This window comes from Mauremys mutica, chromosome 6, assembly GCF_020497125.1.
Source record: "Mauremys mutica isolate MM-2020 ecotype Southern chromosome 6, ASM2049712v1, whole genome shotgun sequence".
Lineage (NCBI taxonomy): Eukaryota > Metazoa > Chordata > Testudines > Geoemydidae > Mauremys > Mauremys mutica.
Genome location: NC_059077.1, coordinates 45424377 through 45441190, shown reverse-complemented (window position 1 = coordinate 45441190; position 16814 = coordinate 45424377). Strand labels below are relative to the sequence as shown.

At 43.6% G+C, this 16814-nt stretch overlaps 1 long non-coding RNA gene across 2 annotated transcripts; it reads right to left on the bottom strand.

Moving 5' to 3' along the window:
* Positions 1-987: 987 nt before the first annotated feature.
* On the bottom strand, positions 988-15027 carry LOC123373041. Of its 2 annotated transcripts, none has more exons than XR_006580536.1 (3): positions 14941-15027; positions 13782-13873; positions 988-1211 (listed from the first exon to the last, which is right to left on the bottom strand). It is a non-coding gene; the product is annotated as an uncharacterized LOC123373041 (long non-coding RNA). The 2 variants fall into 2 exon arrangements; XR_006580535.1 differs by having other exon boundaries at positions 13782-13870; positions 14941-15020.
* Between the last annotated feature and the right edge of the window lie 1787 nt (positions 15028-16814).

Sequence of the window (16814 nt, the reverse complement as noted above, 5' to 3'; positions counted from 1 at the left end):
GCTTGTGATGGGAATAAGGGATCTGGATCTCCTTAAATTAGACAATTACTTGGTAAAATTGTGGTGATGCCCAGACTCCTGCTTCATTGATTTGGGATGCCAATTTTCTGATATTTAGGTAGACTGAGAGGTTTCATGTTTGTTCGTATTTTTTTCCTTTTACCTCCAGATAAAAAGATACTTTGTAGTTGCACATTCCCAAAGGACTCAGTGCTTTTAAGTGGGGAAGATGATGCACCACCCCCATAGAATTCCCATGATGAACCATATTAATGTCCACCCAATCTGAAAGAAAATATTTAGTTTTGGGTAAACAAACTGGAACAGTTCAATTTGGAATGTTAAAACTTTTCAACATTCTTGAATCAAAGTTCAGAACTTTTCTTTCTACAAAAAGCTTCAGTATTTTGATGGATTATCATTCTAAAGCAGACCAAAGTGTTGAATTTCCCTGAGATAGAAATTCCCTTTTTCAATTTGCTCTAAACTGAATATAGTATTGTTTGTCTATGAAATATTACCTTTCCTAATTTGTTGCTCAACTTAGCCGTGCACTGTTAAACAGGTGTCCTGTTCCAACCCAGAGGTTGTTGCACTTCAGTGATGGGCAATTGATTCCTGAACTGCTCATACATTTTGTGAAGGGCTTTTGGATGCTCCATTAGGAAAAATGCAAGAATTTTAGATTTTTTCCCCTTCTCTGGAGCCCATTAACATCATTCTGAGCATTAGCCATGATGGGAGAGGGGTTACCCAGACCCAGAAGGGGATGAATAAAACACTCCTAGCCATTACTAGCCCAGAGAGCTTAGGACACCAGCTGGCAGCATGCCACAACCTCCAATATTTGTATACTTTATCATGCAAACATTCAGATGACTTTTATAAGAATGTGCACGTTAATAGCTAAAAAGTAGGTTAATGTAGTAGGGAGAGAAGATGGACAAACTGTCATTTGAAAATGATTTCTTTAATATCCTCTGTTAGCTCTCTAAAGACAGTCTCAGTATGTTCAGTGTAAGTGGATGCATCAGGAATGGATTCCATGTTCTTGCTCAAGTCCGGATAGGATTTTGTATGTTCTGGTTGTCCCAGATTCTGAAGCATAAAATAGCTTTTGCTCTGCCTAAGTTCAGCCTTAGGAGAGTCTGCTGCTCCACATGACTGTCTTCACAAGCTCCTCAAAAGCTGCTCTGTGGGCTCTTTGGACACTGCAAGAGAATTATCTGTGCTGAAGAGGAAAAAATGTGCAGGACAGACTATTCCAGTGTCAGTGAGGATACAAACCCTCACAGCATGCCCTGAAGATTGCAGAGAGAAGGCACAACAGGAGCATTCTCCAACATATACATAGATGGATCTTCACACATTGGGCAAGTAGCTATTTAAAAATTAAAAAAAATAAAAATAAAAAAGGCAGAGGGAAGTTGTTATAAACCAACACAGAGAAAGAGCCTCAGAGTGACCTTTTCTGGGCTGCTGCACACTGCAAACATTCCCAAGGCTGATGCAGAAAGCATGATTCATTTTCATAAATTATTGAAGCAAAACAAAACTTCCAGAAATAAACATCACATCCGTGGCTGTTGTATTATTCATCATACATGTGCTGATTGCAAATGTAAGCCAAGGAGCATGGATATGAAGGAGTCAAATGCATTCCTAAGAAGCTACCCCATAGAGGAAAAACACACATCTCATTTCCTATGCAGGCCCCATTCTTGTAAATAAGTCTTAAAAATATATATATATTAGAGCTGAGGCCCAGTACAGAATTTGGATATGAATTTTGATTTCCCCCCAAATTTTGCGTTGGAGCATAGGGTGGGAGAATACAACAAGGAGACTCACTTTCCCATGAGCCTTTTTACTAAAAACGATTTACCTTCCTACAGAATCTCACAGACAAGATTATGCTTTGTGATGGAATTCTCCCACAGACGGATATAGGCAAGTCCACCAAACTGAATCGTTCAGACGGGAGTAGAAGGGTTATGGAGTCAACAAAAGAAAGAATGCATTTTTAGGGGGTGGATTTGAAGAGATTTTATCTGAGACAAGTTATAGAACTACCAACACTTACAGCCAAGCACTGCTTTTGAACAGACATGCACCATTCTTATTAGCACTTCAAAGCATTTAACAAACATTAATAATCACTCCTCACACCATGGTAGCTGGTATCACAATGTCTATAGGGAAACGGATCCCTTAATCCCATCACAAGCGCAACCCACCTGGACGCCCCCACTCCTGGGTCCAGTTAGATACAAAAAGTTCTGTAGTGTGCCTGGATCTACTGCTATATTTTCTACTAGCGTTAAAGCAGTAGATCAAAGCACACTACTGCCAAAGAACATCCTAGAAGTGCATATGCAGTGTTGTTATGGCCATGTTGGCAGGAGCGACTCCAGGCCCCAGCACGCCAAGCGCGTGCTTGGGGCGGCAAGCCGTGGGGGGCGCTCTGCTGGCGCCGCGGGGGCGGCAGGCAGGGTGCCTTCGGCGGCTTGCCTGCGGGAGGTCCGCTGGTCCCACGGCTTTGGTGGACCTCCCGCAGGCGTGCCGCCGAATCCGCGGGACCAGCGGACCTCCCGCAGGCAAGCTGCCGAACGCAGCCTGCCTGCCATGCTTGGGGCGGCGAAATGCCTAGAGCTGCCCCTGCATGTTGGTCCTAGGATATGAGAGAGACAAGGTGGGTGAGGTAATATCCTTTACTGGACCAACTTCTGCTGGTAAGAGAGACAAGCCTTCAAGCTACACAGACCTGAAGAAGAGTTCTCCCACCATCAGAAGTTGCTCCAGTAAAAGATATTACCTCACCTGCCTTGTCATTCTAGAAGCTGTACACACTAAGTTGTGTGGGCCACACCACCAAAGTAGCAAGTACATTTCATCTTTAATATAAACCATGGCATCAAAATATGTCTACTTACACTTGAGGATGGATGCACCTAATGGGTGTCTTTCAGTAAATATATAACTTGCATATTTACAGAGGTACTATTAAATAGCATAGCCCACATATTTTGTCTTCCTAGTAGGGGTTTGGCCTTCAGATTCTAAATATCTATTTTTTAAGTCACAAATCTGTTGATGAGACTATTTTAAGCCATTATTTATGCTTGATTCTTCCATAGTTTTGCTCTGCAGCTTCAGATCCAGACATTCAGCATGCAGAGGGAGAACAAGCTAGCTCATCCCAAAGCTATGCTGATATCATTGACAATGTAGAGGACATCCTCGTGTTCCATAAGGAAAAGAGTGGGTGGAGAATTAATGTTGGTCATGGAAATAGACCAGATTGGTAGAAGACAGTATTGTTTAAGACTTTAATGGCATAGCGCAATAGACAGGAAAAACCAAAGGACAGTTACTTGACCATCTCTCTAATACATATTTTTAAGTGTGTTGCTCATTTGAAATTAGCAAGATTACTTAAAAATAACCACACAATATTTTTTGCTAATAAATGCTGCATCCAATATTATGGACAAAATTCACACCTGGTTTAAAAAACAGATGCCACTCTACCGCACTCAGTTCTTACCCTAGCTCTGTATTTGGCCCTTGATTTCTAATAACAATGTAAGTCCCTAGTCCTGCAACTGTGTTTCTGTGGATAGACCTCTGCACCAATATAGCATCCCACTAAAGTCAGTATGGGTCCTGGCAGTTTCAGGGGATTCCCCCTGCAGAGCCAGTTGCAAGAGTGGAGTCTAAATTCATGCACTGTAATGTAATGAGAGTCATTGCCAGTTCATTTAGCAAAGATCTAAAATATTTATAATCACAGAGAAGTGACACTGGTGTGGGTCACTGGGTAGTTTTGGCAATGGAATATTGCAAGGCTTCAGTACATAAGATTATCATAAAGAAACTTGATGAGCCAGATTCATCTCTGGTGTAACACCTTTACAGGGCCAGTGCAACCATTTAGGTGACCTAGGCGGTCGCCTAGGGCACTGGAATTTGGGGGGCGCCATTTTCTTTGGCAGTGACCACGGCGGCCGGATCTTCGGCCACCCTGGTCGCCGCCGGCATTTAGGCAGAAGGATCTGGGGCAGGAGAGCGTGGGGAGGGCCACCTGCAGCAAGTAGGGGGGGGCGGCACGCAGGGGAACTCCTCGCCCCAGCTCACCCCTGCCCCACCTCCTCCCCAAGCACGCCGTGGCTGCTTCACTTCTCCCGCCTCCCAGGCTTGCGGCGCCAATCAGCTTAGGCGCTGCAAGCCTGGGAGGCAGGAGAAGTGAAGGAGCGATGGCTGCTCGGGGTGCTCGTGCTTGTGCACGGAGCAGGGGTGAGCTGGGGCGAGGGGGGTGCCTCAGGTTGGAGGGTGGGGAATGGGGAGCTGCCGCAGGGGGGGCGCCTCAGGGCAGGGGCTCAGGGACGGGGGAGGGCGCAAGGTGGAAGTTTCGCCTAGGGCGCGAAACATCCTTGCTCCGGCCCTGCACCTCTATAGTTGTTGGTGTTGATTTAGAGAGTAAAGGTACATACGTAGTAGAAGACACACAATGGCATTAAGAGAATTACATTTGTTCCATGGGTTGTAGTTCACATTTTAATTGTGTTTTCCCCTATTTAATTATATTATAAATTCCACGTGAAAGACCCTGCATGGTGCCTAGCAAACTAGGGTTTAAAACACTGTCTCAGGCAACCAGAGGCTTCACGACTTCCCATTATTATTCTGGAAACTTCTCCTCCTATCACCTAATTGTCAGCACATATCAGATTCCTTTAGAGGGTGGGAATATAAACATAATTAGGAGAAATTATTCTCCTAGTCTGAAGTGGAATTCTGCTTGAAAAAGAGAGATCAGACACAAGAGGAAGTGTTAATGAAGTGATGGTGAAAAAATGGCACCTATTGACGAATGTTCAGTTGCAGATGTTTATTTTAGGTGATGCATGACTGCAAGACTGAAACCCCCCACATGCACACTTAAAATAAGGCTATAAATAGGTGAAAAAACAATATTCCTTCTTGTTAGTGAAATGATGTTAAAACTTAGCCCCATGAAGAGCTCACTTTCAGACCAGACTGGATTATTGTATAGATGACAGCTGTGGCATCAGCATTTCAAAATAAAAGATTGCAAACTTCTTGCTAAGTAAAAGATAATGAAGTATTCTTGGCCATTGCTGTTAACTGGATGTCCAGGAGCAGATGCTGATTTGACAAGAGCCACAGTTCATAGACTTTAAGGTCACAGAGACCGTTATAATTGGGTGTTTCTACAGTAGACTCTTTATCTTGAGGCCTGGCCTTCACCTGAAAGTTTTCCCAGGAGCATTATTTTACTTAGGGCTGTGACTTTCCATTGATATAGTTGGGCTTGTACAAGCCCTAGCATGGCTACAGTTATACTATCTTACACCATTATTGCTTATTCCCCTTATTCTCCTGGAATAAGTTCATTGTTTATAGGTTTAACAAAAAACGTTCCATTCAATTACATCATATGAGGGCAGACAGCTGAATATTGAAAGAAAAAATTAAGTGCTTGTATACAAATACAAGAAGGCTAAATACTAAGATGGGTGAACTTGAGTGCCCAGTATTAAATGAGGATATTAGTATAAATAGGCATCACAGAAAATTGGTGGACTGAGGATAATCAAGGGGACATAGTAGGGTACAAAATATATAGGAATGACAGTAGGTCACACTGGTGGAGACGGGGAGGGGGTGGCACTAGATGAGAAAGAAAGTAGAGTCAAATACAGTAAAAATCTTAAAAGAATCAAACTGTACCATGGAATCTCCATGAATAGAAATTTGATGCTTGACTGGTAAGAGTAATATACTACTGATCACCTGAACAGGAAGGTGACAATGATTGTGACGTGCTCAGGGATATTAGAGAGACTACAAAAACATAAAATCCAGTAATGAGGGGATTTCAACCTGTGGTGACGTTGGTGGGGGAGGGGCATACAGGATCATATGCCCTGCCAGATTTCTGCCGGGGTTTATATGCCCTGCCCTGAACCCAGCTGCATACCATCAGAACCTTTAAATTGTGCCCTACTCCCCCTCCCCCAATCAACAGTTACGTGTCATCTCTGATTTCAATTATCCCCATATTGACTAGGTACATGTCACCTGAGGATAGGATGCAGAAATAAAATTTCAGGACATAATTAATGACTGCATCTTGGGACAGCTCATCCTGGAACTCACAAGGGAAGAGGCAAGTCTTAATTTAGTCCTAAACCGAGCACAGGATCTGGTCCAAAAGGTGAATATAACCGAATCACTCAGTGACTACAATGTTAAATTTAACATCCTTATAGGGGGAAGTGCAAAATAAACCCACCATAGTAGCATTTAACTGCAAAAAGGGGAACTACACAAAAATAAGGAGGCTAGTTAAATGGAAAGTAAAAGGAGCAGCCATAAGAGTGAAATGCCTGCAAGCTATTAAAAAAAAAAAACAGGCTAGAACCACACACACACACCAAATTGTGGGTGGGGAGGGAATGCTACTATGGCTAAACAGCAAAGTAAAGGAGGGGTTAGAGACAAAGGGGTATCCTTTAAAAATTGGAAGTAAAATCCTACTGAGGAAAGTAGAAAGGAGCATAAACTCTGGCAAGTCACGTGTAGTTAGGCAGGACAAAAAAGAATTTGAAAAGCAACTGGTGAAAGACGCAAACTACCAGCAAAAAACTCTGTAAGTACATCAGAAGCAGGAAGTATGCCAAACAATCAGTGGGGCCACTGGATGATCAAGGTGCTAAAGGAGCACTCAAGGGGAAAAATAAAATAATAATAATAATAATAATAATTAATTTAATAAAGGCTGTTACAGAGAAGCTAAATGAATTCTTTGCATTAGTCTTCATTGAAGAGGATGTGAGAGAGATTCCCCACACCTGAGACATTCTTTTTAGGTGACAAATGAGGAACTGTCCCAAATTGAGGTGTCAATAAAGGAGGCTTTGGGACAAATTGATAAAGGAGGAAGGAACTCAAATATGAAATTGCAGAAATACAAACTGTAGCATGTAACCTATCGCTTAAATCAGCCTCTGTACCAGATGACTAGAAGAGAGCTAACGTAACCCCAATCTTTAAAAAAGGCTCCAGGGATGATCCTGGTAATTACAAGCCACTAAATGTAACTTCAGTACAGGGAAATTGGTTGAAACTAGGGCTGCTGATTAATCACAGTTAACTCACGCAATTAACTCAAAAAAAATTAATCACGATTAATCGCAGTTCTAATTGCACTGTTAAACAATAGAATACCAATTAAAATTTATTAAATATTTTGCATGTTTTTCTACATTTTCATATATATTGTATTCTGCATTGTAATTGAAATCAAAGTGTGTATTATTTTTATTATAAATATTTGTACTATAACAGTTATAAACAAAAGAAATAGCATTTTTCAATTCACCTCATACAAGTACTGTAGTGCAATCTTTGTTCTGAAAGTGCAACTTACAAATGTAGAATTTTTTTGTTGCATAACTGCACTCAAACAAAACAATGTAAAACTTCAGAGCCTACAAGTCCACAGCAGTCCCACAATCTGCTAAGACAGAGTTTGGTTACATTTACAGGAAATAATGCTGCCCTCTTACTTATAATGTCACCAGAAAGTGAGCACAAGCATTTTCATGTGCATGGCACTTTTGTAGCTGGCATTGCAAGGTATTTACGTGCCTCGTATGCCCCTTCATGCTTCAGCCATCATTCCAGAGGACGTGCTTTCATACTGATGACACTTGTTAAAAAAATGCATTAATTAAATTTGTGATTGAACTCCTTGGGAGAGAATTCTATGTCTCCTGCTCTGTTTTACCAGCATTCTGACATATATTCCATGTTATAGCAGTCTTGGATGATGACCCAGCACATGTTCATTTTAAGAACACTTTAACTGCAGATTTGACAAAATGCAAAGAAGGTACCAATGTGAGATTTCTAAAGATAGCTACAGCACTCGATCCAAGGTTTATGAATCTGAAGCGCCTTCCAAAATCTGAGGCATGAGGTGTGGAACATGCTCTCAGAAGTCTTAAAAGAGCAACACTGATGCAGAAACTACAGAACTCAAACCACCAAAAAAGAAAGCTGGTTTGGATTGTTATTGAGCAGAACCCATCATCAGCACGTCCCTTGGAATGCTGGTTGAAGCATGAAGGGACATATGAATCTTTAGCACATCTAGCATGTAAATATCTTGCGACACCAGCTACAACAGTGCCGTGCAAACGCTTGTTCTTGTTTAAGATGTCTCCTGAAAGTGAGAAGCATGCAGCATTAATTTTTTTAATCGCTTGACATCCCTAGCTGAAACTATAGTAAAAAAACAGAATTATCAGACACATGAATATGATATGTTGGGGAAGAGTCAACATGGCTTTTGTAAAGCCTCACCAATCTATTAGCGTACCTTAAGGGGGGTCAACAAGCATGTGGACAAGAGTGATCCAATGGACAGAATGTTCTTAGACTTTCAGAAAGCCTTTGACAAGGTCCCTCACCAAAGTAAGTAGTCATGGGATAAGAGGGAAGGTCCTCTCCTGGATCAGTAACTGACTAAAAAGATAGGGGGTAAAAGGTAAGGAATAAATGGCTAGTTTTCACAATAGAAAGTGGTAAATAGCAAGGTCCCCCTTGTGCTGGGACTTGTGCTGTTCAACCTTCTCATATATTATCTGGAAAAGGAGATAAAAAAAGTGAGGTGGCAAATTTGAAGAAAATACTAAATTACTCAAGTTAAGTCCAAAGCAGACTGCAAAGAGTGACAAAGGGATCTCACAAAATTGGATGCCTGAGCAACAAAATGGCAGTTGAAATTCTATATTAAGTGTAAAGTAATGCACACTGGAAAACATAATCCCAACTATACATACAAAATGATGGATTCTAAATTAGCTGTAACTCACGAGACAGAGCTTGAGTCATTGTGGATAATTCTCAGAAAACATCTGCTCAGTGTGCAGCAGCAGTCAAAAAAACCTAACAGAATATTAGGAACCATTTGGAAATGGATAGATAAAAGGGAAAAAAAATCCTAATACCACTATATAAATCCATGCTATGCCCACTCCTTGAATACTTCATGCGGTTCTGGTTGCCCCATCTGTACCTTTTCCAATTCCAATACATCTTTCTTGAGATGGGGCAACCAGAACCACACACAGGATTCAAGATGTGGGCATACCATGAACTTAAGAGTAATTATGGTGTTTTCTGTCTTAGGCAGAAAGGTGTCTAAGGCAGGTATACTGATCCATCAGGAGCACTGGCATAATCTCCAGAGCCTTCTGGTTCCTTTCCCCACCCTATTAGCATTTATTTTGTCTTAAGAAGGTTGAGTCACAGCTACTTATCATAGAAGATTAGGTTGGAAGACCTCAGGAGGTCATCTAGTCCAATCCCCTGCTCAAAGCAGGACCAACACCAACTAAATCATCCCAGCCAGGGCTTTGTCAAGGCGGGCCTTAAAAACCTTTAAGGATGGAGATTCCACCACCTCCCTAGGTAACCCATTCCAGTGCTTCACCACACTCCTAGTGAAATAGTTTTTCCTAATATCCAACCTAGACCTCCCCCATTGCAACTTGAGACCATTGCTTCTTGTTCTGTCATCTACCAACACTGAGAACAGCCTAGCTCCATCCTCTTTGGAACCCCCCTTCAGGTAGTTGAAGGCTGCTATCAAACCCCACCACCCACCCACTCTTCTCATTTTTAGACTAAATAAGACCAGTTCCCCTTATTCATCCTTGGCCCAGTTTCTAGTCAATATTCAGTATGTGGCTTGGTTGCACCAGATGAGGTAAAGAACAACTGACCAGTAGTGCCTTCTGGAGCCTCTTAGGAAAAAAGTTACATCCTTGTTTTGTGTTTTGTGCAAACTAGAAAAGGGGAGCATGATCAGAAGCTTGCCCAAAATGTTAAATACTATAAGAAATATTTATCCTGACAAGAATTATAGAGCTTTCATCCAGTAACCAGGGAGAGGGAAGGGGCGAGTATGAGTCTGTCTCTCCAATGACACCAGAATTGTGATTACTGTGAAAGAATATAACCACCCAGCCTTTACAAGCCAGCATAGAGTTTTCATCTCTTACTTTTTGGATTTTGCTACTTTGCAGTGGTGTTTAAGTTCCAGGAAATGCACTGGCTGGAGTTGTTGACATGTTTGGGGAAGGATGGAGGAGACATCTCTTTCTGTTCACATTAAACTTTATATTCTAACTTAATGGATTGTTTCTTATTGGTGTGTGTAGAGACTTATCAAGATAAATTCCTTGAAGGTGCAAGATGGTAGAGAAACCAGGTAACAGTCTAAGGACAGAGATATTGGACTCACTGAGGTAGATCCACCACAATGTTCCTATTGTTTTACATCACTCTGGCAATACAAAGCACTGTAGGATATCTTAGGTACTTATAAGGCTCCCATTACCATAGTGTCTGAGTGCTTCAAACTTCAGTTATTTATCCTCACAATGTCCCTGTGAGGAAGGATGTGCTATTATCCCCATTTTAGACATGGGAAGCTGACGCATGGATGTCTAGATCCACAAAACTATTTTGAAATCAGTGGATGTTGGGACCCTAAATACATTTGTGGATCTGGGCCAGAGAGACTAAGGCCTAGATCTACAGAAGGTTTGAGCTGCCGTTACATTCAGCATCATAACGCAACTTCTGGGTGCTAAGGGTTGTTCCTGTGATTTTCCTATGATCCAGAAAGCCTGAGTTAGATATCCAGGCTCCTTGTACAATGAATGGGGAGAGATAGGCATCTTAGAATGTGATTTACAAAAGACAGCACATGAGGCAGGGAGACCCCTACACTAGCCAATGGGAGATAATGAGGAGGGATGTGTCCTAACCCCACCCCTCTCATGCACATAGCCACCTATGCTCTTCCTACAGCTGAGGCTTACGTCTGCTAATGCTCCACAGCCCAGAACCCCTGTCAGGCAGCTTAGCTGCCCAAGTCATTTCTTGCAAGAATGAGTGAGGTAGGCATCTAATGCCACACAGCCAGAAGAGGAACTGGTGTTCCCCCTCCCCATGAACTTTTAGCCCACGGGTTAGAGCACTCTTATGGAGCGTGGGAGATCCAGGTTCAATTCTGCTCTCAGCCTGAGAGGGAGAACGGAGACCTCTGTTCAAATCCCTTCTCCCCAGCAGGGAGAGAGGGAAATTGAACCTGGGTCATCCCACCATACACATGAGAGTGTGCTAAGCCTGAGCTATGGGATATACTGCTGTGGGACTCCTCACTCTAACGAGGAAGCAGTTTCATTGTGAACAAATCTTAAAGAGTCACTGGGCCATAGATTCCAAGACCAGATGGACTAGACTAGACCTCCTGTAGAGCAGAGGGTGCATAAGAATCATTCTGGAGCCTGGTAGTTAGGGCATCTACCTGTGAGGCCCAGAACCTGGTCCCCCTGCTCCAATAAATTTTTTGGGGGGAGGGGTGGACGGGAAGGGATGGATCAAGGCCTAATTGCAGGGGCAGCTTTAGCATGGGCTCCATTGCCCCACAGAAACAAAACCAGCCATGCCAAACCTGAGCAATGGTGCGACCCCCACAACACCTGGAGCAGGGAGACAGACCAGAGCCACCACTACAGGGTGAGTGCAGCTCAGGCTCACTCTCCAGTCCCCACCCTCCTGGGGCCTTCCTTCTTCACTGGACTAGGATTAGGGTTGTGGTGATGGGGCGCAGGGTGCTGCTGCTCGTCTGTGCTCTCTTTGACTATAGCACAAAACCATGTCCAAGCAGAGTTTATTTTACTGTATCCATGGAGGCTACATCTGCCTCTGCCTAAGTAACTTGCCCATGTGGCTGAGCAAATAATTGAATGCCAGTCTCCCAAGACCCAGGCCAGCACCCTCATTGCTCGGCCATCCTTCCTCTGACTCCAAGTGGCAGAGTAGAACAGAGCAGCTAGAGCATACTGGGGAATCTAGCTCACTGGCCTCAAAAGGCCCAGTCTTGCAAGCCCTCCCTGCATGGAACTCCTCTTAGAGTTCCAGGAGCAGAGGGCTTGTGGGATGAGAACACAGTTACTTGGTTATTTGCTTGCTCTCACCACATGGGAAGTCAGAGGAAAGCAAAGAAAGGAGTGAATACTAAATACATCATAATATCTAGACCATACAAGTGATTTCTGTTTACGAGCATCCAAATTTTAGCAAGCCACACAATCTGTCTGGATACAAATACAAGGTAACAGGTTATCTAGAGTTTTCTTCAATCAGATGCATCTGAAAAGTCACCTTGAGAAGTCATCTTCAGCTGTATGGGGATATTGCCGTATTCATACCCATGAACTTTAAGTCACTGTAAAGCACTGATAAAAATATTTTAAAACTGACCTTGATGCATGAGTGTTGCAGTTTATCTTCTAGCCAAGCTTCATAAGGAAGCTTTCTTCTCAGTAATTAGACTAATTCTATAATTCGATTTCAGACAAAAAATGAAGGGCAAAACTAGACACATGAATTTAAAAAAAAAAATTGACACTCCCCTCCCATCCCTAATTCTCACTCTCCAGGTCTTGACCCTTTGCTGAACTGCCATTATTTACAATTAGTTGCTTTTAAACCTTGACATTTTTGTATTTTAGCTTTTTTCTATTATTCAAGTTGCTTAAGTTCTTAAATCTCAATGATCTTACATTTAAAAATTTCTCAATTTTATTTGGATATACTGTAGATACACCTCTACCCTGATATAACACAACCCGATAGAACACGAATTTGGATATAACGCGGTAAAGCAGTGCTCTGGGAGGGCGGGGCTGTGCACTCCAGCGGATCAAAGCAAGTTCGATTAACGCGGTTTCACCTATAACACAGTAAGATTTTTTGGCTCCCGAGGACAGCATTATATGGGGGTAGAGATGTACTAGTATTTGCCTGCTATAACACTAATTTCCACCTTTGTGATAACAATTCTATTGGATGAGTAACTGAATATCCAAATTTGCCCCTTCGGCATGTCTTTTACAAGCAACTTTGTTAGTTTTATTGTAAATGATCTGCTAGGATTCGGAACATCCAAACTTTGCCCTACTGTGTGCTGATTTGGCAACATACCAAGAACACATAGAGCTGCCTGAGCTTTTGCAACACGGAGCAGATTTAAGTCACCCTCATCTTCAGTAAAGAAGGTGAGCAAGCAGAGATTAGGGCCCAGCTCATACTGCTTAGCACTTTTGCGTACTAGAAAATGGAGGCCACACACCTCTATATTAAGGAGAGTTGGTTCTGAACCCTAGTGTAGAACTCTTGCCAGTGGACCAAACCCAACCCACCTTTACATCACATTATAGCCCATGTAACAGAATCAGATCAGCTCTTTATGAATATTGTATGTTGCCATGGCTACTGAGAAGGTTTGCTGCATGAATATACTTGTTTAGCAAAGGAGGGGGCGCGCGCCGTTGTCAGGAAAGACAAGCAGGAAGGTAAACAATGGCTCAAGATAAGCTAGTCCTCAGTAAAACACTTAGGGGTTGTTAAGAGAAAGTGCTGGACAGGAAGAAATCTGAAAGCTCAAAAGGACTATAGCAGTTGAAAGAGGGATGCTAGGAGAGGAGGGAAGCAGTTGTAGAGGGGTTATTCCAGGAAACTACACTGTCACACAGACACCTGCTGGGATGTCTGACAAAGATAGGCCTGCCTAGATTCCATCGGATGCAAGTTTGACTGGTAAGATACATGGGTGTGGACTGTTTAAAAAAAGCATTTTCTCATGTTTTGTTCCCACTGTGGTAAATACATACTTGGGTTTTGAAAGCTGTCTGGTCACTGTAGTCAGCACTGGTCACAGACTGCCAAAAGGAAGAACCACGAGTGCTGAATCCATTCAGACCTGCTGGGTAAGAATTGTTGATACAGAGGGTACTGTAGCTCAGTGCTCAGTCTCAAAGTAGGAGAATTGCAGGATTACACCCCAGGAGAGCTAAAGGCACAAAGTCTGAGACCTGGGGGAAGGTGCATTCAGAGACCAGAAAGGGATCAGAGGTGCAGCTATCCCTGTAGCCGTATCTGCCCAATTGAGACCAATTGGACTGTGAGTAAAGGCTACAGGATCAGGTCCATACAGTCTGAAACCATAGCATGTTCAAGTTTTGGGGGGGGTATGAAAGTGGATTTTAGGATGAAAACTGACACTCAGAGGAGTTAAGGACACATAGTATTGTCTTTAGTATTAATTGATGAATTAATAACACTGAAAAAAATAAGTGGAAAAAATCAGACACAAGAAATACAAAATTATGTATGGGGGGGGGAGGGGAGAACCATGCTTTGTTGAACTGGTGGCTATATACTCTCAGAATTAAACTAACAAGTCCCCCATTCCAGGGCTGAACTTGCTTTCTATATAGGCTGCTGTCACGTTCTGGGGTGTCATCCAAACCAGTGAAAGATTGTGTCACCCCTGCCCTGGGTGCCGTAAAAGCTCTGCTGGTGTGGCTCACAGCTCACCAAACAGCCCTGCCGTTCCCTCAGGGCATGCACTGTGCAGCTCTAGTTCAGTACTCTAACCCTAGAGGTTTGCTTGTTACACCACAACATCCCTATCCTGGTTACCTCTGATTATTGGGGTCACCTCTGCAACTACTACACTCCCAGTCCTGAAGTTTCCCCAAACCTTCTGCCCTGAAGTGTCCAGCCCTTTCCTGGAACAATCAGAAATAATAGGGTTTGTTTGCATCTTCAACTAGACAAAAGCTCAGGGCTGTGGGGGCCTAAGGGCCAGAATCAACATGGCTGCCACCTGGGGAGGCATGGCGGCGAGGGTAGGGGCACCTGGGCCCACTCTGCTCTATTGAGTCCTAGCAGTGACAGAGTGTTCCGCCACTGAATAAGCAAGGCTCTGATTGAAACATGCCAACTTCCCACAGGACTATGGTTAGTCCCCCCTGAGCCACTTCCTACCATGTCTCTTGGAACAGTAGTCAGGGCATAATCGAGGGCTCCACTCACCTTGGCATACACAGTTCCCGGTGACTCTGGTCTCTCTCGTATGTCTGTAGGTAAGAGAACTCCAGTAAGGGTGTGAGGGCGTGGCTTCTTCAGCCCATACTGAGGGGCACGTGCCCAGTGCGGGGCAAGTGCACCCCATCACAAACACAAACAACAAAAGTAGGAATACGCTTCTAAGACTAAAACTTAATTTCAGCCAGTTATAATCTTTGCCTAAGCAGGTTTCTCACTTATACTCAGTTTCCAAAGACTTCAACCCTCTTGGCTGAAAGGCCCATCTTTCTGAGATCTCGAGAGCTCTGGCCTCTTTAGTCCCTCAAATGATGGATACTTCTGCTCTCTCCTTACATCTTCCCAAACTTACTATTTTGTTCTCAGATTCAGGATGATCTCATGCTGTTCTTCCCTTCCTGTGGGCTTCTCATCCCCCTGCTGATTGGTATGTAAATGGGGCTTCCATTGTTTTTGGACACACCTTGCTTAATTGCAGTAGAGACTGGTAGATAGCTGCCTTCCCTCCTGTCTGGGGAGAAAACCTGTTTCTCCCTGTGTTTGGCCACAGACTTTAAAGGAGTTAGAATAGGGGCAGGGTTGGGGCGGAGTTGGGGCAGGGACTTTGGGGAACCGGCTGGAATGGGGGCAGGGCCTCATGGAAGGGGTGGAGTGGGGGCAGGGCTGGGGGCAGAGAGGGTCGAGCACCCACGGAAAACAGGGAAAGTCAGTGCCTATGCTTGATACACTTTTATAATAGAGTGTTTGACCATTTGCATGAGCTGCCAGAAGCTTTTTTATCTCTCTGGTATCTTACCGATTGTGAGCTCTGGCAACAAACTAAAGCTCTGGATGTGCTTATGGTTTCACCATGTACAATCCACTGTTTTGTAAAGAACGTAGGAAGCTTTCCCTGTTTCTATCCTCCACAGCCTTGCTGAAAGTGACCATGAAGTTTCAAATCATACACTTTAGTTAGAGAAAGCACTGTCCTGAGGCCCAGTAACAGTATGTATTTTACTCCTGCTTTGTTGATATTCAGTCAGGCACTAGACACTTTTTAAATTAATTGGAATGACATTTATTCTAAACTGATTCTGGCTTCCCTTCTCTCCTTCCACCCCCAAATCTCTCTCCAACTTTATTTGTGGTTTACAGAATTCACCTCCTTCTACTTAATTTTACTGGCACTATTTCTTAACATGTCAAACATCCTTCTGCCTCCTTCACATTCTGGCTCCTAAGCCTTCATGATAAAAATGAGAAAACAGAGTGGGGGAATAAGCATGGTTTGTGAGCAAAGGGAATAACTTTCCCTTGAAATATAATGAGGCAAATTGTGTACCATTTTCTAGCAGTGCATGCAATGGCCATTTGGCACAAAAATTCAGGCTACAGTGCATCCAAGCACATGCATAAGTCCCATTAACGTCACCTGAATGAGAATTAAGCACATATCTAAGTGCTTTGGCTAGGGTTGCCAACCCTCCTGGATTGGTCAGGAGTCTGCCAGAATCAGCCTCAATCTCTCGGTGGGTACTGAAAGCAATCCAGGAGATTTTAATAGGCCACTAAAAGTCCAGTCAGTGGCGCAGTGGGGCTAAGGCAGGCTCCCTATCTGCCCTGGCTCCGTGCAGCTCCCAGAAGCGGCTACCACATCCCTCTGGCTCCTTGGTGCAGGGGTGGCCATAGGGTCTCCGCGCGCTGCCCCTGCAGCTCCCATTGGCCAGGAACACAGCTAATGGGAGCTGTGCCTGCAAGCAAGGCAGCATGTGGAGACCCCCCTGGCCCCCGCGCCTAGGAGTTGGGCATGCTGGTCACCTCTGAGAGCCACT